At 41.0% G+C, this 25,450-nt stretch overlaps 1 protein-coding gene across 6 annotated transcripts in view; it reads right to left on the bottom strand.

The window, feature by feature from the left end:
- UBE2G1 (ubiquitin conjugating enzyme E2 G1) overlaps positions 1–25,450 on the bottom strand; it is a 106,746-nt gene that overhangs the window by 49,097 nt on the left and 32,199 nt on the right. For 3 of the 6 annotated variants that reach the window (XR_004430885.1, XR_004430883.1, XR_004430887.1), the window contains one exon: positions 21,844–21,958. The exons of 1 other annotated variant lie outside the window; for it this stretch is intronic. The gene's annotated coding sequence lies outside the window, so the exon portion shown is untranslated. Of the gene's footprint in view, positions 1–21,843; positions 21,989–25,450 lie in introns of all 6 variants that reach the window. 2 more of the 6 variants (XR_004430886.1, XR_004430884.1) reach the window with 1 other exon arrangement.

The raw sequence follows: 25,450 nt of genomic DNA, 5'->3' as shown, positions 1-25,450 counted from the left end.
CCTAAGGTATTAGGAGTTTCAAGAGTGCCAAAGATGAAGATAACATCTTTTCTGAATGCTATCTAGAGATACAATTAAGAGTTGGAAAGGGCTAGAAGACCTCTCTTTCTCACAAAAGTCATGAATGCTAAAACACAAAAGTTTACAGTTCTAAAGGAGGCAAAACTAACCAACAGTATTACAAATCAGGACAATAGCATTTTCTCTCTGTGTGTGTGTGTCTTTTGGAGCGGGAAGTGAAAGCAGTATCTGGGAAGAGGCATGGAACAGACTTCTGGTGTACTGGTACAGAGGCATGCTGTCCATAATACATATGTACATACATATTATGTATCTGTAACATTCCTGTCAATGTTATACTTCAATTTTTAAAACTAGTAAATCCTGGAGTGTCTGGTCACTGTTAAATGAGAGTTGTGCTTGCATGCTATGAATCTGGAAATCACTGTGGGCCAGAGTGGTCTACAAGCCATGAATAAAAAAGGAAACCCAGGGACAAGGAAATGTCTTGAGAGTAATGATTTCGGTAAGTGTTAAGTAATGGAAAATAATGCATGAGCAGACTTGCTAAGATAGAGTCATTACCAAGAATAAGACTAAAAAGAACAGAAAGAGCATATGAAAAGTAAAAACCCTGTATTTCTGAATCGGAATTGGAAGAATCAATATAAAATGATATTGCTTTCAAATATGTAGTTCTCATATCTGTCCACTGAAAAAGCCTTGAGAAAATGAACAGCCCAGTAGTACCCAGAATGTGATCTCTAAATATGAATTTATCACTAAAACGGACCAGGGTTCTTCAGAGAAATGGCTGACTCCAGGTCTAGAGCAAGAAAGGTTAGGTTCATCTCACACATAGCAGACAAAAAGGAAGCTATCAAGTAATACTATGGTATTGTGAAGGGACTCAAGAGCCAGCTTGAAGAGGCCTCCACTGGTCAAATATGGGACAAATGACTGAAATATGCAAGTTTAAATCCATGAGTTTATAACTGTGAAATCAAAAACAAAAAACTAATTTATCACCACTACAGGATGCTGGTAAATCATTTTGTTATTCTGAAAACCAATTTTAAAAAGCAAAAGAATCAGTAATTAGTGTGATCCTTTTTTATTACACAAATTATATTGCCAAGTAATCAAAACAGTAATTACTATTTGATCAAATGAGGTTTTTCTCTATAAAACTATTCCAGCTAAAAAATGAAAAACAACTGAAACATTGGCCATTATATCATTTAACCCAGGCATTTTAAAAGACAACCAGATATTACACGTCTCCTGAAAAATGAACAAACCCCACATATGAAGTAAAGTCACCTCACAAACCTAACCTGTTTGAGCCCCTAAGTACAATAACTAATTCACAAAGAACAGAAACAGAGAAATATGTTCGCGGACATCCTTGGGACACAATTAGCAAGATCTACTCTAGATATTCTAAAGAACAAGACCTGGAATCTTCAGCAAATATACTGCAAAGAGCACAAAAGACAATGAATTCAAACTTTTTTAAAATTTATGACAATTATGACACAAATGAAAATGTGAAGAGTAACGAGACATTAGACAATATCCAGCAATTGTTGTTTCCTTTTTTGAGTCTGGCAATGGTGTTGTGCTGGGGATTTTCCTACCATTTTTAGAGATACATACTGAAATATTTACAGAAAAATGATCATGCTTAGTATGTACTTCACAGTTATTAGGGAGAGGGCTAAGATGGGTGAAACGAGACTGACCGTGACCTAATCACGCCAGGGGCTGGGGGAGCACACGGAGGCTCATTATGCCTATCTCTATCTGTCAACTTTGGTATTACTGGGCATTTAAAAGTTTCCTCAAAAGATTTTCTTTAATCTAAAAAAAGTTTAATATAGCCTAAAATAATGTTTTCAGTATTGTTGATGATTATGTAAAAATAAACCCTCACTGCACCTCAGCAAAATACAGATTCTCAGAATAACATTCCAAGACCCAACTAGATGTCATTTTGTACTTGACTACTAAAAAAATAAGCTACTTTTGGCCAGGCGCGGTGGCTCACACCTGTAATCCCAGCACTTTGGGAGGCCCAGGCAGGCAGATGACGAGATCAGGAGATCGAGACCATCCTGGCTAACACAGTGAAACCTCGTCTCTACTAAAAATACAAAAAATTTAGCTGGGCATGCTGGCGGGCGCCTGTAGTCCCAGCTACACGGAAGGCTGAGGCAGGAGAATGGCCTGAACCAGAGGCGGGACTTGCAGTAAGCCGAGATCGCGCCACTGCACTCCACCCTAGGCGACAGAGCAAGACTTCATCTCAAAAAGAAAAGAAAATAAGCTACTTTTAACTGTAAGTGTACTTTGCCAAGACCAATTGTTGGCTAAGTCTAACTTCTACAAAGCCAAATACAAAGAGGGGTTTATAGCCTAGTAACGATTTTCCTTTGTGTCTGGGTGACTGTGGTCTCCTGCACCAGGAATATGAGTTCCTGTCAAGTTTATTTATACAACACAGTTGGCTGCAAGGTGTTATGTCTGTAAAGTAACTATTTTTATAGCAGCTTCACTTTGAACTTTGAGATCATAGATAGACCCTTTTATCCAAACAGTACATAATTACTCCTAACTATTGAGATAATTTGTCAAAATAATTTTGACCTTATCATCAGAGGAATAAATTGACACGTTACTGTAAAACATAAAAATGCCACAAACCAAGTCACCAAAAGTAATGGCAAAAGCGTTCCCATCCTTCAACCTTCCATTAATTAATACTGAAAAAAGTCAAGTATAGCAATCATAAAGGTTTATTTCCTCTTTAGATTTTAAGATGCATCAATTTAATCATCTTTTACAAATTTCTGGTAAACTTTAAAAATTTGCTTAAAATTAAAATTTTTTATTTATACCACGACATGGGCTACAGGCTAGCTGATTTCCTAATCAAAACCATTTTTGGCCAGGCACAGTGGCTCATACCTGTAATCTCAGTGCTTTGGGAGGCCAAAGTGGGAGGATCGCTTAAGGCCAGGAGTTCAAAACCAGCCTAGGCAACAGCAACATACAGCGACCCAGTCCTAGCTGCCAGGGAGGCTGAGTCAGGAAGATTGTTTGGGCCCGGGAGTTTGAGGCTGCAGTAAGCTAAGAAGGTGCCACTGCACTCCAGCTTGGAGCAAGACCATGTCTCTTAAATTAAAAAAAAATAAAAAAAAAAATTCAAGGCCAGGCTCAGTGGCCTCTAATCCCAACAGTTTGGGAGGCCGAGGCAGGAGGATCACTTGAACCTAGAAATTTGAGACCGGGCTTGGCAATATAGTGATACCCTGTCCGGGTGTGGTGGCTCACACCTGTAATCCCAGCACTTTGGGAGGCTGAGGCAGGGGGATAACCTGAGGTCAGGAGTTCAAGACAAGCCTGGCCAGCATGGTGAAACCTCATCTCCACTAAAAATAGAAAAATTAGGCAGGTGTGGTAGTAAGTGCCTCTAATCCCAGCTATTCAGGAGGCTAAGGCAGGAGAATTGCTTGAACCTGGGAGGAGGTTGCAAGGAGCTGAGATCGCATCATTGCACTACAGCCTAGGCGACAAGAGTGAGACTTCGTCTCAAAAAACAAAACAAAACAAAACAAACAAACAAAAAAAATTAGCCAGACATGGTGGCACGTGCCTATATAGTCCCAGTTACTCGGGAGGACTGCTTGAGCCTGGGAGGGAGGAAGAAAGAGCAGTGAGCCAAAAAACCACACCAATGCACTCCAGCCTGGGAAATACAGAGTGAGACCCTGTCTCAAAACACAACAAAACAAAAAATATCCAACCCAATTTCTTTTACCGTGCTTCAAAAACATAAGGAAAATGAAACAGACAAGCCAAGCAGATCAGACATGATCTCTTAATAAGAATTTGTCAATATGCTTCCCAAAGGGATTTGCTTGGCAGAATTCTGGACCACACTGCTAAAGTAACACTTACTGACATTCTGCTACCTGCAGTAGTTCACCCTGCTTATCACAGCCTCTTCAATCACAGGTGTAAGGGTTCTTCAATATTAAGTCCTAAGTACGTTGTTGCTTGCGCATAAATTATATGCAATATCATAAGCATACATCTCTGCCAAGATGTGTTGCCGCAGGAGCTCCTCGCAATACTGAAATTATGCCCTAGCGCTAGTTTACAGTGTCACACAAACAGCTTACTTTGATCTCGTCTATTGTATACAAATAAATTTGATAAAGATGATTTCTGGGGACTTCTGAATGTCACTTCACAATGGAAAATTTGGGCACAGCATATGATATTTTGTCAGTATTACTAGCCTGGACAACTTAAACAGATCATTTCTATTTTTTGAGTCTCATTTTCTTTATCAGTAAAGGATGGCAAAGCCCATAGTAACACAGAGAGTTGCAACACAGAGAGGAGACACTGTATATGCAAAAGTCTGACCCATCTTAAGGTACAATAAATGTTAGTTGTCCATTTTCTTCCTTTAAAATCGCTCATTAATTAGGCTACAGGATATAAAAGGAATACATCTATGTTCTTCAGAATCTTGAGAACAAGCCCATGCCTGAAATATTTATTTTGGAAAATACTACCCGGCTTCAAACATCACACCCAACTATGTTTCTAGTAGGACTGCCAGACAAGGCCCCCCGGACCCCAAGGCCACAGGAGGGAGTGGTCTTTCAGAGTGCGGAAGCTGGGCTATAAAGGCCTGAGCCACAATAGCCACAATTCAAGGAGAATGAAGCCAAAACAAAGAATAAGCAGCAAGAAGAGATCCAGGCCGGGCGCGGTGGCTCAAGCCTGTAATCCCAGCACTTTGGGAGGCCGAGACGGGCGGATCACGAGGTCAGGAGATCGAGACCATCCTGGCTAACACGGTGAAACCCCGTCTCTACTAAAAAAAAATACAAAAAATTAGCCGGGCGAGATGGCGGGCGCCTGTAGTCCCAGCTACTCGGGAGGCTGAGGCGAGAGAATGGCGTAAACCCGGGAGGCGGAGCTTGCAGTGAGCTGAGATCCGGCCACTGCACTCCAGCCTGGGCGACAGAGCGAGACTCCGTCTCAAAAAAAAAAAAAAGAAGAGATCCAAACAGATATTTGATTTCTTACACCTGGTACTACTCCTGCCCTTCTATAAACTTAGGTAAAAGTCAGTTTTCCTTTTTTGTCTAAATTTATTTTAGTTGAATTCCTGTCACTTCCAACTAAGAATGTCACCTTCTTCATTTGTAAAGCCCTATTTTTAAGTTTACATCCCAGTTGGTCTCTAATCAGTTTCCCCTCGAACACACCAGTGGTTCTCCCTACATTACACGGGGCAAAAAGTGATTCTCAGGCTGCAGTGAGCCGTAAACATGCCGCTGCTGAATGAAGCAAGCACAGTCATGGGATTCTTCAATTTCCAATTCACTTTAAGTTCATTTCAACCACCGAATAATACATGTAAAAAAACAGAAGGACTTCAGAAAAACAGTCTCAAAGAAATTACAGAAACGTATTTTTAAAAGAAGACTGAAGGCCGGGCGCGGTGGCTCAAGCCTGTAATCCCAGCACTTTGGGAGGCCGAGACGGGCAGATCACGAGGTCAGGAGATCGAGACCATCCTGGCTAACACGGTGAAACCCCGTCTCTACTAAAAAAATACAAAAAACTAGCCGGGCGCGGTGGTGGGCGCCTGTAGTCCCAGCTGCTCGGGAGGCTCAGGCAGGATAATGGCGTAAACCCGGGAGGCGGAGCTTGCAGTGAGCTGAGATCTGGCCACTGCACTCCAGCCCGGACAATAGAGCAAGACTCCGCCTCAAAAAAAAAAAAAAAAAAAAAAAGACTCGAAAGAAAACATTATAGAGCAACAGGAGACCTTATAGGAAAACGAGAAACAGACAAAAAACAACTAAAAAAAAATCATGGTCATAACTTTAAGAAATACTTCTAATGAAAAGATAAATCAATATTTTAAAAGAGTAAAGATAATAAACAAAGTAGATTTACATAAGTTAAACTGGCATTCCTGAAGAGATCAGAATACGGCATAAATCTACAAAGCCTTCTATGATAAGTAAAAATCAGATTGAAAACATATCCCACAACTCAGAAAAAAACTGGTACAAAATAAACAGTAAAACATCTGTCAAATGAGGCACTGAACTTTAGGAAGGGAAAAAACAAGTCCAATATAGGTGGGTGGGTAGAACCCACCAGGTTAGCCTCAGATTTCCCCACAATACTCAATGTAGGTAAGTAACAGTGACGTGAATAAATACAGAATCCTGAAGAAGAATGTGATACAAAGAATGAGAAATGCAGCCAGGCACGGTGGCTCACACCTGTAATTCCAACACTTTGGGAGGCCCAGGAGTTCAAGACCAGCCTGGACAACACAGTGAGACACCACCTCTACAAAAAATACAAAAATTAGCTGGACATGGTGGCAAGCGCCTGTGGTGCCAGCTACTCAGGAGGCTGAGGGGGGCAGATCACTTGAGCCCAGGAGGTCGAGGCTGCAGTGAGCTGTAAGCATGCTGCTACACTCCAGCCTACGTACCTGTCTCAAAGAGAGAGAGAGAGAGAGAGAGAGAGAGAAAGAGAGAAAGCCCAAACAAGAAGTCAAAATAAGATGGCAATACACATTCATAAGTATTGTAAACTTTAAGGATTTTGGTACTTTTTGAAATAAATGCTGGGAAATGAATCAAAATAAAGAATTCTGTCATAGAAAAATGGAGGTGAAAGGGACCAGTGTAGTTACCAACCTCATGTAAATGCATAAATAAAACCAAACCACCATGAATGCTATAAGCTTTTCTATAAATATATATATTTAATAATATATGCTGCGATTGCCAAGGGGCACACACACACGTGTGTGTGTATTATTTTCTTGTTGCCATTGGTCCTATTTTTACATTATCAGGATTTATATATAAATTTATATTATCAGGATTTTACATTATTATTTTCTGTATTATTGTAATTTTACATTATCAGGATTTCTATGTTAAAAAATAATAACAAATTACTAAATATATATATTTATGGTTAGAAAACGAGAAGGAAATGGAGGGAAGGAAAGGCAGAGAGGTATTAAGGAATACATATGTGTTTATTCCCTTATCCTGGACATCAATAAGTCAGTGGGTTCTGTCAAGAGTCTCAAAACTATTTAGAGGTTTTTATCAATTTTCTTCTCTCAACTTTGACTCTTTTAGAAATTAATCTCTTCTCGAGATAAATATCTATCTATAGGCCAATAATTTCTTTAATATTACCTTAGCTGGGTTGTCATTCACATGCAACTTGCAACTTAAAGTATATAAATGGCATACCTATTACAACCCCAGATTTCAGCCTGCGTACATGCCCTGAAAGGTAGATGCAAGGACGTCTAACACTGGGAGGTATCTGTAGGTGGTGGTTGTTATTATTAACTAGTAGAATATTTTCAACTTTCTTTTATATACTTTGATTTTTTAAATTATGAAAAAAGGCCATTTATCTTAAAGTAACATAGGAAAATAAAATAGAAGGCATGAGACACTCCACCTTCTTGCTTTCCAAAGACAACCACTGCTAACAATTTGCTGTGTGTTCTTTCAGATTTGGGCTACACCACCATATACTATACAGAAATGGAATCACCCTTTTCTAACTGATGGCCACTTAGCATAGTCTGAACATTCGATACTTCGTTTCCACCACCACACCTCTTTTTTTTCCCCCTCAAATATAAATAATGCTGCCTAAGTATAAGCTGAGAGGAGTGAAAAAACAAAAAGAAAGGTAAAAAGAAATGATGAGCATTTAAAAGTCTTTTTAAAAATAAATAAAGGCCGGGTGCAGTGGCTCAAGCCTATAATCCCAGCACTTTGGGAGGCCAAGGCGGGTGGATCACAAGGTCAAGAGATCGAGACCATCCTGGCTATCACAGTGAAACCCCGTCTCTACTAAAAATACAAAAAAATTAGCTGGGCGTGGTGGCGGGCGCCTGTAGTCCCAGCTACTCGGGAGGCTGAGGCAGGAGAATGGCGTGAACCCAGGAGGTGGAGCTTGCAGTGAGCCGAGATCACGCCACTGCACTCCAGCCTGGGAGACAACGAGACTCCGTCTCAAAAAATAATAATAATAAAGTAAAATAAATAAGTAAAAAGAAAAAATAATGCTGCCATTGCCAGGCGGTGTAAACCTGTAGCCGCAACTGTTCTGGGGGATGAAGTGGGAGAATCTCTTGAGCCCAGGGGAGTTTGAGGCTGCAGTGAGCTATGATCGTACCACAGCACTCCGGCCTGAACAAAAGAGCAAGATCCCATCTTAAAAAAAAAAAAAATTAATTAATTTAATTTAAAAAGAGTACTTTGCACTCTCCTTGTACATCTGTGGAAGTATATCTAGAATATAAACTATAAACTGAACTCTAAGTCAAAGGAACATATATATCAAACCACAAAATGTTTACTTCAATGTATTATCCCAGAAACATTATAGGTAACTATTTCCCTCCAGTCTTGCTAACACTGGGTATTTTTACCACTGGCTAACACCGGGCATCCTTCTGCTACTGGCAATTTATCTTTGGTGCATTTATATATTTTTATTTCCCCACTCCTTTTTTTTACATTGAGTGATTATCTTTTTTCTTATTATCTGGATGGGCTTTTTAAGCACTGTGGCCTTTTTTCTTTTTTTGGAGACAGAGTTTCACTCTGGAGTGCAGTGGTGTGTTCATGGCTCACTGCAACCTCTGCCTCCAGGGCTCAAGCAATCCTCCCACCTCAGCCTCCTCAGTAGCTGGGACCACAGGCACAAACCACCATGTCTGACTTTTTTTTTTTTGTATTTTTGGTAGAGACAAGGTCTTCCTATGTTGCCCAGGCTGGTCTTGAACTCCTGAGCTCACCTCCCACCCCCTACCCCGCCCACCCAAGTGCTGGGATTACAGGTGAGCCCAGCCAATTTGCACAATGTTTGTTGCTATTACTTAGAGTCTAAGGTATGAAGGCAATATTTACATTTAAACCCCCAATTTTCCGAGGCTATTAGTGTGCCATTCAAATGTGTGTCTATAAAATTTATTATAATTAAAGCAAAAGTCTGAAATGTGAAAAAGAAAATTAGCAACATAATTTTTCCTTTGTATATTTCGACTGGACTAAGTATGATATGAAACTCAAAAGCTAAACAAGTCAGAATGACAGCTTTGTCTACATTTTGAAATACAACAATCTGAATGACAGGTTTCTAACATATGACCAAGTATTAAACTACTTTTAATGCAAGTATAATAAGTAGATTCACATAAAATGCACAAAGTTAAAAACCGGAACAGGTAATACAAATACAAAATGTTCTACTCACAAACACATATTAAGATGGTGTTGATTCCTCATTCCTCTAAGTAGTCTCCACCCACTTCTTGACATAAGAAAGAAAGAATAATGTAAGCAGCAGACCATGCCAGGTCCAATCCAAGATTTCTTCCACAGGGGAACAACAGGTGTGATTATGTCGAAGTGGCTGTGATATACGGACACTAATTCGCTCTCTGCTGTATCTTCCTATCATGCCTTGAACTCCTCCTCAAACCCTTCCCTAAGACGGCATTAGGAGATCATGTTTCTCTAATTCAAATAACTATGTATTTGTATGTGCTTCTTCTCCTTATAATCACATCAGCAAAAGAAGAGAGCCCTGTTGCATGATCAGAAATGTTGTGCATGAAATACAACTTCTACTGAAAGGCATCTTGTACATGATCTTCTCCATATTAAGTAAAAATGGCTTCTAAGAAAATGGGATGTCCTGGGAAAATACAGGTGAACCTAACTAAGAGGCCTAGGAAAGCACATACATTGAAAGAAAAAATTGGAAGTAATGCATTTGTTAAGGCAAGGGAGCCAAAAGTCAAGCCCATGACTCTAAGTATATCCCCTGCATCACACATAAGACTGTTTCTATGCAAGAGAAATACAAATGAAGGCAATGTTGATGACTTAGACATAGCATGGTGTTTTTCTAACCATTACAGTAATACTTTATACAACAAATTCATAACCGCAAGCAGCATGGAATCACTGAGCATTGTGTGGCAACAGCACTGTGCATTTATTATCTCCAAAGTTATGAAGGTGAAAGTGGAGACACAGGAGAATCTGGTGAGCAGCTGAGTTGCAAAGCAAACCCTGAATTGTTTGAGAGGTTTAAGAACAGCACATAAATGCATAAATTAAATATCATTGATAAATAAATTAGCTTCTGCTGATAGCAAGACTGCAACAAACTTCCCCCCAATGAATTGCAGAAAACTATTAATAAAGATAGAAATATTGGAAAGCAAATTTGTAACTGACAAAAACAGACCTTTCTTAAGGAATTCATCTTGTGCTTTTGTAAGATAAGAAAATGTGGCCGGGCGCGGTGGCTCAAGCCTGTAATCCCAGCACTTTGGGAGGCCGAGACGGGTGGATCACGAGGTCAGGAGATCGAGACCATCCTGGCTAACACGGTGAAACCCCGTCTCTACTAAAAATACAAAAAATTAGCCGGGCGAGGTGGCGGGCGCCTGTAGTCCCAGCTACTCGGGAGGCTGAGGCAGGAGAATGGCGTGAACCCGGGAGGCGGAGCTTGCAGTGAGCTGAGATCCGGCCACTGCACTCCAGCCTGGGTGACAGAGCAAGACTCCGTCTCAAAAAAAAAAAAAAAAAAAAAAAAGAAAATGTGTCAGGCTAACATTGCTTTTCTATTTAAAAAACTGAGAGAGATGTTAAGCTAAAGCCTTTGCTGATATACTCTGAACACCCAACAATACTTAAGACCAACCCGTAAAACAAACGCAAGGACTCATCACAACCTATGACATTAAATGTCAATTACTGATGCAGTTTCTGATGCAGGATGATGATGAAGACAAAACTCTTTTAACTAAGGACTTTAAGGAAGAACCTAAGAAGGCATATGAATTCACCAAAATGAAAATGAATTAATCAGATAAGAAACCAGTCCCTTTCAATTTATTGCTGACCTCCAAAGTTTACAGAAAGTCATCTCCCAAAGCAAAAATTATTAGATCTTACTAAGAAGACTGGGTTGAGAGAATAGCTTTGTCGTCCAGGCTGGAATGCAGTGGCACAATCACGGTTCACTAAAGTCTTGACCTGGGCTCAGGCAACCCCCCGAGCCTCCTGAGTAGCTGGGTCTATAAGTATATGTCACCATGCCCAATTAATTTTTTTATTTTTTGTAGAGGCAGGGTTTCACCATGATGCCCAGGCTGGTCTCGAAGCGGGCTCAAGCGATCTGCCCACCTCGGCCTCCCAAAGTGCTGGGATTACAGGTTATGAGTCACCGCACCTGACAGAAACTAGTATTTTTAATGCTTTATATAATGGAAGAAAGGGGTGGAAATTTGTTACATAGATATATTTAGAGCATTTCAGTTGCAACCCTTAATGTAATAATCCAGGCAAGGATGATCAATGGATGCTAAAACCATTCAGTGAAAAGGTCACTGGAGAACAGAATATGATGCCCAAGCATCATCCCCCAGATTACTCACCAGCAAAAAGAGATAATGCATCTTGACAACGGAGAAATCTGGCAATCACCAAATAACTGTTCAAATTTGGAACCATTAACCCAAGAACGTGTATCTTCTTATCTGATGCAAAATGGTATACACAAGCTTCATCTATGACATACTCTTGCCCCTCCCCCAAAATGTTTACACTGAATCAAATCAAGCTTCTTAGACCTGCACTTTCTAATATAATAGCCACTAGTCGCATGTGGCTACTAAGCACCTAAGAAGTGGCTAGTCTTAGTTGAGATGCGCTGCAAATGTAAAATATAAACTGGATTTTTGAAGAATTTGTGAGAAAAAAAGTTATGCTGATTGCATCTTGAAATTTTATTTTAGGTATATTGTTAAATAAATTATTAAAATGAATTTTACCTATCTTTTTACATTTCTAAACGTGGTTACAATTTTAAAAACACGTATTAGGCTCTCATTTGTGGTTCCCGTATTTCTATTAGATAGTACTGCTATAGTTTGCAGGAAATATAGGGGACGTGGAAATAAGCAAAATAATTGCTTTATTTATAAAGTGAGATGGGGTCTCACTATATTGTCCAGGCTGGTCTCCAACTCCTGGGTTCAAGTGATCCTCCCAACTCGGCCTCCCAAAATGCTGGGATCACAAGCACGAGACACCATGTCCAGCCAGTTAAATGATTTATTGAGAAAATAGTTAGAAAAATCCACAATGTTGAATAGGATACTCTACTTAACACCTAGTTTAAAATCGTCAAAAATCCAATCTCAAGAGGATTCTTAAGGCCATCAAAGTATTCTGTATGATACTATAATGGTAGATACACGTCAAATATTTCTCTAAACCCATAGAATGTACAACACCAAAAGTGAACCCTGATATAAACAATGGATTATGGGCAATGACGTATCAATGTAGTTCACCAGTCATAACGAATGTACCATTCTAGTGGAGGGTGTTGATAAAGGGGAGGTGCGCATGTGTGGGGTGTGGGGTATATGGGAAATCTCTACTTTCTGCTCCATTGTGCTATGAACCTAAAACTGCTCTAAAAACATTAAGTATTAAAAAAAAGGCAAAGAATTGTTGGGCAGGGGAGGGATGCAACACATAAACATTGAGCAGATCCAGGATCAGAAAAAAATAGCTATGTTACACATTCTGGAACAACTGGGAAAAGTTTAATAGCTGTAATTAATGTCAAAATGATACTATGATTATGGATGAGAATATTCTTATTCTTAGGAATGGCAAACTAAACTGAGAAGTGAGGTACCATGTCTGCCACTTACTCACACTTAAATGGTTTGACCAAACTGGGGCAAGGAGAAGAGGAAATGAAGTATTTTATTTAGTTTGCGGATTTTTAGTAGGCTAGAAAAGCCTTGTTTTTTCCCCCACTTAAAATAATCAGGCCAGAAGCTGGGTGCAGTGGCTCACACCTGTAATCCCAGCATTTTGGGAGGCCAAAGCGGGTGGATCACTTGAGGTCAGAAGTTCGAGACCAGCCTGGCCAACATGGCGAAACCACCCCATCTCCACTAAAAATACAAAAATTAGCCAGGCATGGTGGCGTGTGCCTATAATCCCAGCTGCTCGGGAGGCTGAGGCAGAGAACCGCTTGAACTCAGGAGGTGGAGGCTGCAGTGAGCCGAGATCACACCACCGCACTCCAGTCTGGGCGACAAAGCAAGATTCCGAGTAAAACAATAAAAAATAATTTTAAAAAAAGTCTTGGCTCAAAAGCCAGATACTCCTAAAATCTTCCTAAGTCAGAAATGCAAATTAACTTTCTTGTCTATGTTACCAGGCACTATTTAAATGTATGTTATAGGGCCAAGCATGGTGCCTCACACCTGTAATCCCAGCATTTTGAGAGGCCAACCCAGGCAGTTGGAGGCCAAGCCAGGCAGATCATCTGAGGTCGGGAGTTCGAGACCAGCCTGGCCAAAATGGTGAAACCCTGTCTCTACTAAAAGTACAAAAATTAGCCAAATGTGGTGGTGTGCGCCTATAGTCCCAGCTACTGGGGAAGCTGAGACATAAGAATGGCTTGAACCTGGGAGGCAGAGGTTGCAGTGGGCCAAGATCACACCACTGCACTCCAGCCCGGGTGACAGAATGAGACTCTGTCTCAAAAATAAACAAACAGGCCGGGCGCGGTGGCTCAAGCCTGTAATCCCAGCATTTTGGAAGGCCGAGACGGGCGGATCACGAGGTCAGGAGATCGAGACCATCCTGGCTAACACGGTGAAACCCCGTCTCTACTAAAAAATACAAAAAAAAAAAAACTAGCCGAGCGAGGTGGTGGGTGCCTGTAGTCCCAGCTACTCGGGAGGCTGAGGCAGGAGAATGGCGGGAACCCGGGAAGCGGAGCTTACAGTGAGCTGAGATCCGGCCACTGCACTCCAGCCTGGGCGACAGAACAAGACTCCGTCTCAAAAAAAAAAAAAAATAAACAAACAAATAAATAAATGGCTTCAAGTCTTTTTTAGGTGTTTGTCTGTTTGCTTGAGACAGGGTCTTGCTCTGTTGCCCAGGCTGGAGTGCAGTGACATGATCCTGGCTTACTGCAACCTCCGCCTCCTGGGCTCAGGTGATCCTCCCCCTTCAGCCTCCTGAATACCTGGGACTACAGGCATGTACAACCATGCACACTAAGTTTTTATATTTTCTGTAGCGATGGGGCCTCACCACGTTGCCCAGGCTGGTCTCAAACTCCTGAGCTCAACTGATTTACACGCCTCAGCCTCCTGATGTGCTGGGATTACAGGCATGAACCACCGCTCCCAGCCCTCAAGTCTTATTACAATACCAATCAGCTGTAACAGGCAAGTATTTTCTAGCTACTGTATTCTTAATCTCATTCCCTCCCAATACTGGACAAAACGGACTACAAATTTAGACCCTAACTAAGTGGTTTCTGGAGCAAAGTGTTTTCACATACATACTCAAGATTCCCTACTCTTGCTACACCGCTAGACTGTTCTCCCAGGCTCCCAGAACTCGGGTAACCCTTAAATAATAACACATATTCAAATCAGTATTCTTCCTAGTGCATCCTGAATAATATGGTTCTGTTTTCTGACTTGGGCTGACTTTTCATGCTCTACTTCAGTGGTTTTAAAACTTCAAACAACTATTTCTTCACCTGCTAGCAGTTACATGGTATTTGTTTTAAAATAACTCTTAAAATTGTACATATCTACATTGCATGTATCACACATATACCCACTATTCTGTATAAGTGAATATATGAAAGAGACATATGCTGGAAAGACCAAAAAGTAAAATAAAGAGAGCTTAAGAGACTTCTAAACAACTGAATCTTTTCCTTAAACACAAAAAAATCCACCCAAAGGAATTTACAAATACAATGTAATCCCTGTATCAAAATCCCAACAACTTTTTTTGCAGAAATAGAAAAACCCATCCTAAAATTCACATCCCAAATAGCCAAAACATGCTTGAAAAAAAGAACAAAGTTGGAGAACTCCCATGTCCTGATTCCAAAGTTTATTACAAAACGACAATAATCAAAACAGTATGGTACTGGCAAACAGACAGACATATAGACCAACGAAACAAAATAAAAGCCTAGAAATAAAACCCTTGCACATACGGCCAACTGATTGTCAACAAGGGTGACCAGACCACTCAATGAGGAAAGAAAATCTTTCAATAAACAATGCTAGGGGCCGGGTGCGGTGGCTCAAGCCTGTAATCCCAGCACTTTAGGAGGCCACGGCGGGGGGATCACAAGGTCAGGAGATTGAAACCATCCTGTCTAACACGGTGAAACCCCGTCTCTACCAACAATACAAAAAAAACAGCCGGGCGAGGTGGCGGGTGCCTGTAGTCCCAGCTACTTTGGAGGCTGAGGCAGGAGAATGGCGTAAACCCAGGAGGCGGAGCTTGCAGTGAGGCGAGATCCGGCCACTGCACTCCAGCCTGGGCGACAGAGCGAGACTCCGTCTCAAAAAAAAAAAAAAAAAACACTAGGGAAACTGGATATCCATAAGCAAAAGAATGAAGGTGGACTCTTTCCTTACATGATATGCAAAAATTAACTCTAAAGGAAATGAAAACTTAAAAGAGCTAAAACTATAAAACTCTCAGGTGAAAAAATAAGAGAACATCTTCATGACACTGGATTTGGCAACAAACTCTTGGACATGACACCAAGAGCAAAGGAGACAAAAGAAAAAATAAACGATTTGCATTGAAATTTAAAACTTTTATTCATCAAAAGCAACCCCCAAAAAATGGGAAAAATATTTGCAAATCACATACCTGATACAGGATTAATATCCAGAATACAAAAAGAACTCATACAACTCAGTAACAACAACAACACCAAAGCAAAAATGGGCAAATGACTTGAACAGGCATTTCTCCAAAGACAAAAGATGGCTGGTCAACAAGCACTATGCAAAGATGCTCCATATCACTAATAACAGAAGAAATTCAACACCACAATGAGACACCACTCCACACCAACTAGAACTGCTGTTACTAAACACACACACAGAAAATGACAAGTGCTGACAAGAATGTAGAGAAACTAGAACCTGTGCATTACTAATGGGAATGTACAAGGATGCAACCATTGTGAAAGGCAGTATGGCATGTCCTCAAAATATTAAACTTAGAATTACCATATGATCCAGCAATTTCACTTCTGGTTATATATGCAAAAGAATTAATGCAGGGGCTCAAACAGATGTTTGCACACCAATGTTCAAAGCAGCATTTTTCACAACAGTCAAAATGTGGAAATAACCCATGTCAGCCAATAGATGAATGGATAAACAAAATGTGTAGTGTATACATACAACGGGATGCTATTCAGCTTTAAAAAGAAATGAAACTATGATACATTCTACAACATGAACGAACTTGAAAATATTATGCTAAGTGAAATAAGCCAGATACAAAAGGATAAATATTGTATGATTCCACTTACATGAAAATACCTTGTGGCCAGGCATGGTGGCTCACACCTGTAATCCCAGCACTTGGGAGGCCAAGGCGGGTGGATCACCTAAGGTCAGAAGTTTGAAACCAGCCAAGCCAACATGCTGAAACCACATCTCTACTAAAATACAAAAATTGGCTGGGCGCGGTGGCTCAAGCTTATAATCCCAGCACTTTGGAAGGCAGAGGCAGGTGGATCACCTCAGGTCAGGAGTTCAAGGCCAGCCTGACCAACATGGCCAAGCCCTGTCTCTACTAAAAATACAAAATTAGCCAGGCATGGTGGCTCATGTCTGTAATCTCAGCTACTCGGGAGGCCGAGGCAGGGAGAATCACTTCAACCCAGGAGGCAGAGGTTGCAGTGAGCCGAGATCACACCATTGCACTCCAGCCTGGGTGACAGAGCAAGACTCTGTCTCAAAAAAAAAAAAAAAAAAATACAAAAACTAGCCAGGCATAGTGGCGGGCACCCCTGATCCGGCTACTTGGGAGGCTAAGGCAGGAGATTCACTTAGAACCAGGAAGAAGAAGTTGTAGTGAGCCAAGATCGCGCCACTGCACTCCAGCCTGAGAAACAGAGTGAGACTCTGTCGCAATTAAAAAAAAAAAAAAGAAAGAAAGAAAGAAAAAGGAAATACCTTGAGAAGTCAAATTCAGAGACAGAAAATAGAATGGGGGTTGCCAGGGGCTGGGGATAAAGAGGGATGAGGAATTACCGGTTTGTGTGTTTGTTTATTAAGACTTAGTTAAATGCAGTAGTGAGAAGGGAGGAAGAGTACAATGGAGGAGTTTAAAAGTCCGATACACAAATCAGAAGTGTTGGACACATCAAATGGAAGCCAAGCATATTCCCACCTCCTTGTGTGGCAGATCCTAAAATACAGATGGACTGTGTCATTACTCTCAATCACCTTCAAGCCTTCGATGCGGCCCACACCCAAAGAAGGCACCATTAATAATCTACCATGTACTTAAGATTCCTCCCAATACAGTACTGAGCAGCCACACCCACAAATAAATCCATGATGAGACATCTACCATCCTTGCCTTATTAATATAAGTGACCTCTGAGAACAAATCTGCCCTCCTCTTCCTTCTGCAGGAACCCTTTCTCCTTTCCTTTCTGTAGAGCTTCTCCTATGAAAGGCCCATTTTGGCCCATGTGCTGCGCAAGTAGGCCGATACGCTCAGTCTCACTGTTAAAGAAACAGATAGTAGAAATAACTCCGAACTTCTTAGTTTTGGAAAGAATATCAAATTCCACCAAGTTGCAAGTCATCATTTTACAGAATGGAAACTTAAGCCTTGACTAGAATGATGGTTAATCTGGTTCTCCCAGCAGAGAACTCATATATTAAGATAAACTAGTCTGGTTCTATCTAAAAATTAAGTAAACAAAATGAGAAATGCTTTTCACAAGTTAATTTTTAAAGTAAATGTACAAGGTGTATATTATTTTATGATGTCTAAAATACCAACATACTGGATTTTTTGCAAAAGCCCTTTACTACCTATGCATACAAAAAAAAGTTCTTCCCTTGGGTGATTTAATAGACCTAGTAAATGTCAGATAACTTAAATATTTTGGCTAACAAGAGATACAATAAAGTCTATGATTCTGATCTGAATTCATTGCCCTATACCCTGACTACTGCAGAGAACGCAATAAAGTAAGAGGATGCTGTCATGCTTGCTTCTTAGCTTCTTTTGCATTCCTCTGTATCTTATTCCATTTACAACAATTTATCTGCATGACATACCAAGAACCCATAAAATAACCCTGAAATTATTTATACATTTATTCAAACTTTTTTTTTTTTTTTTTTTTTTTTGAGACAGAGTCTCGCTCTGTCGCCCAGGGTGGAGTGCAGTGGCCGGATCTCAGCTCACTGCAAGCTCCGCCTCCCAGGTTCCCGCCATTCTCCTGCCTCAGCCTCCCAAGTAGCTGGGACTACAGGCGCCCGCCACCTCGCCCGGCTAGTTTTTTGTATTTTTTAGTAGAGATGGGGTTTCACCGTGTTAGCCAGGATGGTCTCGATCTCCTGACCTCGTGATCCGCCCGTCTCGACCTCCCAAAGTGCTGGGATTACAGGCTTGAGCCACCGCGCCCGGCCTCAAACTTATAAAAGAAACCTAAGCACATAGAAAATTCGAATTCACCTAAAATTTTTTCAAAATTAAATTAGGAAATTATGTGACTACCACTTGATGGGCTTCTGTGCTGCATTAAAAAATGATAATGGCGGCCCGGTGTGGTGGCTCACGCCTATAATCCCAGCACTAACGGAGGGGGAGGCAGGTGGATTGCCTGAGCTCAGGAGTTCGAGACCAGCCTAAGCAACATGGTGAAACCCTGGCTCTACAAAAATACAAAAAATTAGTCAGGCGTGGTGGCCTGTGCCCGTAGTCCCAGCTACTCTGGAGGCTGAGGCAGGAGAACTGCTTGAAGCCGGGAGGCGGAGTTGGGAAAAAAATACACCAAAACCATACATTATTGTATTCAGATGAAATGAGACTGAGGCTGGGCACACCAGCTCACACCTGTAATCCCAGCACTTTGAGAGGCTGAGTTGAGTGGATCGCTTGAACCCAAGAGTTTGAGACCAGTCTGGGACCAGTTCTGAGCCCAGGAGTTCGAATCAAGTGGATCACTTGAGCCTGGGAGTTTAAGACCAGTCTCGGCAACATGGCTAAACCCAGTCTCTACAAAAAACTTTTCAAAAAAAATTAGCCGGGGCCGGGTGCAGTGGCTCACACCTGTAATCCCAGCACTTTGGGAGGCTGAGGTGAGTGGAGCACCTGAGGTCAGGAGTTTGAGACCAGCCTGGCCAACATGGAGAAACAACCCCCCCCATCTCTACTAAAAATACAAAAATTAGCCGGGTGTGGTGGCACGCGCCTGTGGTCTCAGCTACTCAGGGCTCGAACCTGGGAGGCGGAGGTAGCAGTGAGCCGCAATCACACCACTGCACTCTAGCCTGGGTGACAGAGTGAGATTCTGTCTCAAAAAAAAAAATTAGCTGGGCATGGTGGCATGTGCCTGTGGTCTCAATTAACGGGGAGGCTGAGGTAGGAGGATCGCTTGACCCTGGGAGGTAGAGGTTGTAGTGAGCTCAGATGGCACCACTGCACTCTAGCCTGGGCGAATGAGACTCTGTCTCAAAAAAAAAAAAAAAAAAAAAAAAGACTGAGACTCTTCTTTCCACTGTTAATCAACTTCTTAGAAGATACTATTTCCATAATTTAAGGACTTTGATATATTTAAAATGTAAGACATTTTTGTGGTTGATTAAGGATTTCAACCACAACTGAAACCAGGGTTGTCTTCAAAATAATACTGAAGTATCTTTTGTAACCAATTCCTAAACCATCTCTCTCTTCCCAGTATAACTTTTTCTTACTATCCTGACTAGTCCATTGCCATTAGGCTTTTTTAAAGGTATGCTTTTTTTCCCTTAAGATTTATAGTAATGTCAGTAAGGTTCTCTTAGACTAAAACTAAATAAGGACTAAACTATCACCAGTAGCAATTCCTAATGGAATTAAGCCAAATATTGAGCAATTCCCTGACGACAATTCATGACTCACTGGGAGAACACTTAAGTATCATGCTCTGAGTGGAAAGACTAGTTTAGCTAGACTACCCAGAGCAATGAGTTACGTCTCATGAGTCTACAACGTTTTATACCTATGAAGTACATTCATGGAAGTGTCTAACAATTTAACACCTTCTACAGTATGAGGCAACAGGAGACATGAAGACAGCAACAATCGAAAATCTAAATGATGGCAAATTTCTAACACAAGCCAAAGCCCAACTGTTTCTAAATCAACTGTTGCCAAGTTTCTCCCAGGCACTTTTCCATACCCCATTCCAAATTCAAAGCTATCTTCAAATTTTTCACAGTCTTACTTGATTTTAGGAATGGGAAACATTAGTTTAAGTGTCAAGAAAGTAAATGGGAAAGCCTATTTAATTGGATGATTTAAAAAAATAAAATTTTGGCCAGACGCAGTGGCTCATGCCTATAATCCCAGCACTTTGGGAGGCCGAGGTGAGCGGATCACCTGAGGTCAGGAGTTCGAGACCAGCCTGGCCCATGTGGTAAAACATGGTCTCTACTGAAAACACAAAAATTAGCCAGGCGTGGTGGCACAAGCCTGTAATCCCAGCTACTTGGGAGGCTGAGGCAGGAGAATTGCTTGAACCTGGGAGGCAGAGGTTGCAGTGAGCCAAGATGGCACCATTGCATTCCAGCCTGGACAACAAGAGTGAAAATCCATCTCAAAAAAATAAATACCATTCATTCATTCATTCATTTATTTGAGACGGGGTTTCACCATGTTGGCCAGACTGGTTTCAAACTCCTGACCTCAAGAGATCTACCCACCTTGGCCTCTCAGAGTGCTAGGATTACAGGCATGATAAGCCACTGTGCCCTGCCCAAAAAAATAAAATTTCTAAATGCCAAAATAGTCATGAAAAATTAAAAGGCAAATAATTGCTCATATAAACCTTTCACACACACACACACACACACACACACACACACACAAATTCAAAACTGTCAAGGTATTCACCTTTCTTGGGAATTTTTAAAATAATTCTTTTTACCTAGCAGAATCAAACTTTTTTTTAAAGTTCCTGGTGGTATGAAGAACACAATAAAAAGTGGCACTTTGATACAGTTAATAGTGGAAATACAAATTAGCAAAGCCTTTCTAGAAGGCAATCAGTAATAATTATGAAGAACCTCAAAAATATTTATTTTCCTTGACTAAGAAATGAACAGAAATTTATCTGAAGAGAAATAATCAAGGATTATGTATAAATGTTTTCATAAGGAAAATCCACAGAAGCATTAGTTATAATTTAAGTGGTTTACAATTATAATTTGAAAACCCAGAAGTCAAGATGTGGGGCATATGATAGTACCAGCATATGAAAGAATGCTCTGCATCTATTTAAAACACTTTAAAAGAACATTTCAGGACATGGGGAAATATTTACAATTTTTTAAAAGATAAGATACTCTAAATATATCTAACTCTTAAAACACATACACTACACACTTTTGACAACAAAAAGCTTTGGCCGAATCTTGTCTTCTAGTTTAAGGTGTCAGTGTGGGCATGTGTGCTTATCTCCTCTCCCTCCTAAGAAGTTAAATAAATTTTTCTAAAGAAATTTAAAAATAACTTTTTAACTTAAAATATTTATTAAAAAGACCAGGTGGATTGCCCATGGCTCTGGAAGATGAAAACGATGGAAGAACGTGAACTGAGTAAGCAGAGTGGAGGGAGCAGGGAGCAGAATACTCACAGAGGAGCTGCAGCGAAGGAGGAAGGCTAATCTTCTGGGCAGAACCCCAGAGAGGCGCCAGTTCAGTGACCGTCGTACGAGGAAGGTCAGTAGTGAGAAGTGGGACTGAAAACATCTGTCATAGCAAGAAGTCAACAGAGAATGTCTAAAGTTGATAAACCAAAAAATAAACACTATAAATATATTATTTAGAAGCATGGAGTTAAGCCCCCAGGAGATTTGAACCTGAAAGGTTTTAAAAGCAATCGCCTCTGGGGAATTCTTCATTATCCTTCACTGAATGCATTGTTCACTGTTAGGCCTCTAGAATCACTGCTATTTGATTATTTGGGTTTTTTTAAGCTAAGTATATACATATATATATATAATGTTGATTTTTAAGTTTTTATTCTTTTTTTTATTTTACATTGTGTTCACTTTGCTTTCACACACAAACCTCAATTTTACTTCTTGTCCACTACGTCAGAGGCTATATCCTATCTGGCAGTATTTTTCAACCTTAAGTCACACAGTCATGAAATAGATCTAGTGGGACATAACCAGCACCTATTTTTCCTAATGGAAATGAAAAATAAAATACGGATATTGTTGGTGAAGCTTTCATTTCAGCTATAAATGTTTAATAAAATACGTGTGCTGGGGTACTATGGAAAATACCTTCCCTATTGTATCTACTCTCAACCCAGCAGGCAGAAGTAACCCTGGAAAAATGTGAGTCACATCATGTCACTATACCAACGGCTTCCCATTCTCACTCAGAGCAGTGGCCTGTATCATGGCCTATAGGGTCCTTCAGAATTAACCAGCATCTCTCTCCAACCTTCAGCTAACTGCTCTGCCACCTCCCTGCAGCATTCAGGTCAGCCCCCTTTCAGGGCCTTTGTGCTTGCTGTACCTAACCTCTACATGATTCACTCCTTCACCTGAGTTCCTCGGTCCACTGTCACCCTATTTTTAATGAAACCCCACCCCCTTACACACTCCTTATTTTATCCTCTTTGCCTGTTCTATTTTCCACACAGCACTCTACACTTTCTATTAATTCTTCACTCTCCTACCCTGACTACAATGCAAGCTCTATAAGAACAAGGGTTTTCGTTTATTTACTGATATAGCCCCAGGACCTGTGACAGTCTCTGGCAGTAAATATTTGCCAAATAAATGAATTACTTAAAAATATGTATCACTTCAGGAAAAAGCCATGTCACTGGCAGTGAAACACAAAAATCCTTAAGTTTGGAACACAAGAAATTTGGATAACAATTTTGATGGTTGAGGATAAGCTACAATTCAGATGCTAGATCATAAATTCCACCTATCGCAATATTGAGTAAGTTGCTGGCATACTCTAAATGTGCAAGTCTGCTGAAATAACCTTTGTTAACATCAAAAGTAATGTAAAGAATGTTTGTATCTCAGCCATCATTTCAAAAAAAGGAAGAGAAGAAAAAAACTTACGGGAGAACCTGTTCTCTAAACAGCTAAACTATTTAAAATGTAAAAGACAGGCTGGGCGCAGTGGCTCATGTCTGTAATCCCAGCACTTTGGGAGGCCAAGGCGGGCAGATCACCTGATCTCACGAGTTCGAGCCCAGCCCGGCCAACATGGTGAAACCCCATCTCTACTAAAAATACAAAAATTAGCTGGGTGCTGGCCAGGTGTGATGGCTCACACCTGTAATCCCAGCACTTTGGGAGGCTGAGGCAGGCGGATCACGGGGTCAGGAGATCAAGACCATCCTGGCTAACACAGTGAAACCTTGTCTCTAATAAAAATACTAAAAATTAGCCAAGTGTGGTGGCACGCGCCTGTGGTCCCAGCTACTCGGGAAGCAGAGACAGGAGAATCTCTTGAACCCAGGAGGCAGAGGTTGCAGGGAGCTGAGATTGTATCACTGCACTCCAGCCTGGGTGACAGAGACTCTGTCTCAAAAAAAAAAAGTAAAAGACTTACACCTTTTGCATAAATCGCAGTGAAAGTCTCACTTAGTAACCACAAGTTGCACATGTTCACAATTTTCACTATTCCCTTCAGCCCTGAATGAAGACCAGGGGGCTTATCACTGATCACCTTCATTTCTTCAGAATAAAACAAAGAGGCAACTGGCATTCAGGAGAAAATCACATAGCAGGTCTTGAATTGTGGCACATGAATGGCAGATCTGACATGTTATAATTTCCATGAAAATTTTTGTTTTTGGACAGGGTCTCACTCTGTTGCCCAGGCTGGAGTACAATGGCATGATCATGGCTCACTGCAGCCTAGGCTCCTAGGCTCAAGCCATCCACCTGCTTTGTCCTTCTAAAGTGCTGGGATTATGGGCATAAGCCACTATGCCAGGCACATTTCCATTATATTTTTCTAGTATATTTTGTAACTCACTGAATGAAAAAAAAAATCTTCAATAGATTTCCAATGATGGGGAAAAAGTCATTGAACACTTCTCCCTCATAAACAAAAACACATAGCAAAATCAGATTTCTACTGTGTACAAAAGTTTATCCAACTGCAAAAAACAGTATATCTAAGCCTGCAAATAATGGCTTTTCTATATTTCATGCCATTAATAAAACTCAAGACTTGATAAAACCATTTTACTCATCACTTCTTAGAGAGTAAATTTTAATATTAGCCACTGTGTAACTGGTTTTAACCCGTCTGCTCAAAAACAATGTGGTTTTACCTGTTTGTTTGTTTTTGAGAGGGAGTCTCTGTCGCCCAAGCTGGAGTGCAGTGGCACAATCTCAGCTCACTGCAACTTCTGCCTCCCCTGTTCAAACGATTCTCCTGCCTCAGCCTCCCGAGTAGCTAGGATTACAGGCGCCCACCACCACGCCCGGCTAATTTTTGTGCTTTTAGTAGAGATGGGTTTCACCATGTTGGCCAGGCTGGTCTCGAACTCCTGACCTCAAGTGATCCACCTGCCTCAGCATCCCAAAGTGCTAGGATGACAGGTAGTTTTACCTGTTTCACTGTTAAGTAAAAGCTTTTTTAAAAAGAGGGAAATAAATGAGACAAGTTGAAAGCACAACTCACAGACATAAATATATAAAATTGAATGAAATACTGAAGCCACTGGTAAAATGAAAACCACATCACATATAGGAAGTAGTCAACCTGATACTGATGAAAACAAACATGATATCAAACAAAATCTCAAGAAAATTACATGGAGCACAGCAGAAAAGAACAAAGGAAGCATTTAGAAAACTAATGAAATGCGGCCGGGCGCGGTGGCTCAAGCCTGTAATCCCAGCACTTTGGGAGGCCGAGACGGGCGGATCACGAGGTCAGGAGATCGAGACCATCCTGGCTAACATGGTGAAACCCCGTCTCTACTAAAAAATACAAAAAACTAGCCGGCGACGTGGCGGGCGCCTGTAGTCCCAGCTGCTTGGGAGGCTGAGGCAGGAGAATGGCGTAAACCCAGGAGGCGGAGCTTGCAGTGAGCTGAGACCCGGCCACTGCACTCCAGCCTGGGCGGGGCAGAGCGAGACTCCGTGTCAAAAAAAAAAAAAAAAAAAAAAGAAAACTAATGAAATGGAAGACAGGAAATGAAGACAAACTATCGTAAAACTGCTGTTTCTTGAGTAAAGAAAAATAAAA

This window comes from Trachypithecus francoisi, unplaced genomic scaffold (genome assembly GCF_009764315.1).
Source record: "Trachypithecus francoisi isolate TF-2019V2 unplaced genomic scaffold, Tfra_2.0 Lachesis_group20, whole genome shotgun sequence".
NCBI classification, from domain to species: domain Eukaryota; kingdom Metazoa; phylum Chordata; class Mammalia; order Primates; family Cercopithecidae; genus Trachypithecus; species Trachypithecus francoisi.
The sequence above is the reverse complement of the archived record's forward strand: the minus strand, read 5'-3'. Positions and strand labels throughout refer to the sequence as shown.